Source organism: Cydia pomonella, chromosome 2 (assembly GCF_033807575.1).
Source record: "Cydia pomonella isolate Wapato2018A chromosome 2, ilCydPomo1, whole genome shotgun sequence".
NCBI lineage: Eukaryota > Metazoa > Arthropoda > Insecta > Lepidoptera > Tortricidae > Cydia > Cydia pomonella.
This window is the reverse complement of record NC_084704.1, coordinates 7286975-7291137: the sequence shown is the minus strand read 5'-3', so window position 1 is coordinate 7291137 and position 4163 is coordinate 7286975.

Below are 4163 nucleotides of genomic sequence, written 5' to 3'. Positions count from 1 at the left end.
CTACGTTTTTGTATCTATATTAAACCCCTAAAATATTACGAGTGATTTTGATGGAATTATTTTTGATAATTAAATAGTACAATCGAATAATAAAAAAATTAAGTGCCTGGTTTTGAAAGTCTCTTGCTTTTTTTACTAGACAAATTGTGGTAGGTAGACAAAAGTGTCTCGTAAAAATAAATAACTGTACTGAACGTTGTACTTGTTTATGAATTTCTGAAAATATCAATTGTGTGTTTCAACAACCTAGCCATTTTTTAATTTTCTCTACTTAATGTTTTGTTTCCACTCCTACAACTTGAACTAAAAATATGTACCTAATGATAGAGGGCCTAAAATCTACCGATTTGACTCCCATGTACGTTTATTCATGTATTTATATCGTTATGGCCTACCCTAAGAACTCTTTATAAAAAATTTACACGCTGTACCTATAAGACACGAAAATATGTAAGCTTTTTGCTTTTTAACAAATACCTTCGGGTCATTCTCCAGATTTATGCATGCGTCTAAACTCCGTCAAATCATATTAAATGTATGAAAAGTTTGACGGAGTTGAGACTGACCGCAGACATATAATTTGACAATACCCTTTTTATAGATTACAAATCTACATTTTCCATATCATATAATAGGTTAGCCACATCACTTACCTACCTATTAAACGAGCAGTACCTAAAAGCACTAAAAGGACACATTTTTTTTAATAAGGGTGCTCAGAATATTTAAATTACTTTCAGACATAATGAGAAAAATGCTCATCAAGATGGAATTACGGTCCGGTCAAGTGCCGTTCGAATATTAAAGCGTCCCTAAAAATTCTGGTCTGAATTTGTGACCACTACGTTGTCGAAGGGAATGGACTTTCCTTGATTGCTCTCTAGAGGGTTTTAAAAACATCAAGAAAGATTTGGTGTGTGTCGTTATCGGTGGTATAACCGGAGAATTGGGGTTCCGTACCCAAGTGCCAACATCAAATGAATACTACGTATATTTTTTGATTAGAATTGATGTTGATTCAAATTCTTCAAATATAGGTATCTTACAGCGCTAAAATAGTCAAGGATCAAATGCTCTTTATAGTAAAAAATCGTAGTTGCGGTAATAATGGGCAACTTACTTATCTGCCTCCTCGTAATACCTACCATTCGTTAAGGAGCCTTATTTCTCATTCAGTCCAAGCGGGGTCTTGTGAAAGTTAGAGCCACGGCTGAATTTCAAGTAGTCCGTTATTGCCGAGGTCAAAAATTATGATAATATCAACGCTGGCTTGTTCGAAAAGTTATTTTTTTATCATGAGTTCGTAGGTATTTTTTTTGGGGTAAATTAAATCCTATTGTGGTTCGAGGAAGACGTGCTCGCGATGGCAAATAGGAATTCGCATGGTGGCGATTTTTTTATTTTTTTTTTTCCACGTACCGTAGCAACTGTAAAAACCCGTTTTTAGTGAAAACGCGTTTTCCGTAAGGCTGCGGTGAAAACAAACTAGTTTTGACTTATTGTTTTAAAAAAATTCAGTGAAAACTATTTTTTTTTAGTAAAAACACATTTGTACCAAGGCTTAAAACTAGTTTTAACTAAGGAAAAACCGTTTTCATATAACCGGTTTTTTTCAGTAGCACATATAGGAAATTGAAATTTTGTTAATAATATAAATGTAAGCCTTTCGTATTTTAAAATAGTTATTAACCTTATGTTAGTTAACCTTTACGAATTTAGTTTAATTTTAAGAACTGTTTCACGATATAAAAAGTACCCTTTGGTCCTTGCCATATTAGGCCTCATCGTGCGATAGTTATAAATTGAAATAGATTTCTTATGACATGCCTGGTAGATTAAATAAACGTCATCAGCATTCACGGCTAAAATCATAACCCCAAACATCACCATACCACATATACCACCTGTCCACGATAATATAACCAGCTATTAAAAACGTATTTTGTTTTTCGCTAAAGCACTGTATAAACGAAGCAATACGATACAAGTCGAAAAGTAGGAAATTCGCAACGAGTAGCGTTAAACTAAAACACGACCGAAGGGAGTGGTTTAAATCGACACGAGTTGGGAATTACCTTTTCGCACGTGTATTGTACGTTTTACCGTACCGTAAAATTTTAGATTTACACACGTATAGTGCTAATTACTTCACTAGGGCGGTAAAGTAGCAATGTACTGTAAAATGATATTAAATTATGAATACCCTAATAAAAAAAAAAAAAAAACATTTATTTCAGACCAGGTTGATCCATATAGGGTTAGTTACAGAGTATCTTAATAACTATGTTAGTGGCACAGTACAAAAACAAAAGCAAAAAATAAAATAAAAAAGATACTCGTATAAATGGTACAAGTATTGCCAGGGACAAGCAGGGCAGAGAACCTGCTCTACTTGGCCCTGCCAATCGCCACTTCTACCCAGTAGCGAGTGAGAGGAGAGTCGAGGCGCTCTGCAAACTCCCTCAGAAGGCCGTTGCTGCTGCCCCGCACACGATTCAGCAGTGATCCAACTCTTTTTCTCCTGATGGCGAAAAAGTCATCGATACGCGCCTCAGCAAACATTCTGGATGCACTGTTATGTCTCGGCAGCCGCAACAACATTCTGAGGATGTTGTTATAATACCCTTCCCCTTTCTACTAAGTATCATATAAATAATTAGAACATTTAAATATTTATAGACACATTAAAAAAAAAACATGTTCACCAACAGAAACAAACTTAACTCGCTATATAGTCATATACAGGTAATATTTATCTCGGTTTACAAATAGTCAATTAACTGTGAATATAAAAAACCTGACTTTTTGTATGGTATAAAAGCAGGCGATTACCCTTAAAAGGGTTCCAGCCATGTAAAGAGCTAGGAAAATAAAGTATAAAAGCTAATAACATGTTACAAACAAATTCAATACAGCATAATGATGAATGACAGTGCCGAAACGGCTGAGTTGAATGGACAAAATGTAACAAAGAACCAGCATAATGGGTCAAAAGGCTTCGTTAAAAGGCTTTCGGGGCCTTTTTGTTGCAAAGGTACCCGTTTTTAGGCTCAATAAAATAAGATTACTAAGTCAAAGTAATCGAAAAGCAGCAGGAAAATACATGAAAAATGAAAGAATAACAAAGGACGATATGGAACAAAAGTATGCATTTTGGTATATGTACTATTTTTAAAATTAAATATATTTTTTAATTGATTTTCTCGTGCAACCGTAAACGAGTTACAATTAATCATTTCTCTCTTCAGTCCTGAAGCTTTACAAACGAAACGAAATTTTAAATTTCAATTTGGTTCGTACCGTATGGGTTTAAACAAAAAATTCAATTAATTTTGGTATTGTAATAGAACTGTATAGCTACGATTATTTTACTGTACACGCTTTGAATTGAAGAATATATTTTAGGATAGGGAAATGTTTGTGTAGGTATTAGAACAAAAGCTTTTTAAATCTTTTTAAATAAATAAAATAATAAATATGCATATAAATAAGACTCCCCCTTTACACATATAAAGTAGGTACATTTGATACAAGCTAGATGTCGCTATAAATTTTATGCGTGAATTGGTACTTTGGTTTCATAAGACGATGCCGAAAACTGTACGAAGTAGGTAAGTAAATACCTAGTCAGTTTCTTTGGAAATTCAATAAAACTAATGTTTAAAATGGGCTGGTTTAATTTTTAGATTCATGCAGAAATGATAATATGTATTTTCGTTATAGAATCGTCATAAAATACATAATTTATCAATTAATATATAAACCATACTATAACCTAAACTTAATAAATAACTGTAATGACTTTGGTTTTTCCAATAAAACAAAAAAAAATACAATAATAAAACTTATAAACTATTACTAAAATTAAGTATGAACTGAATAAAAAATAAAATAAAACTTATACTCACCTATCTTAGGTCACCTAAACCTGACCCCTGCGGAAGAGTGCCCATAAGGCTGGCCACTTTCCCACGCTGAATGGCTATGGCTATTCTTTGGCCTAGGAATGAATAAACTTTAATTTACCTAAACTTAAATATACATATAAACTAATACTGTAGCCACCCTGGACTGTTCCCGACGCAAAGGTGCCCGTCATGCTCGCTGTGTTATCACGATGGATTGTACCTATAATGGACAGTCTTTGCAGTAGAAAAAACCTA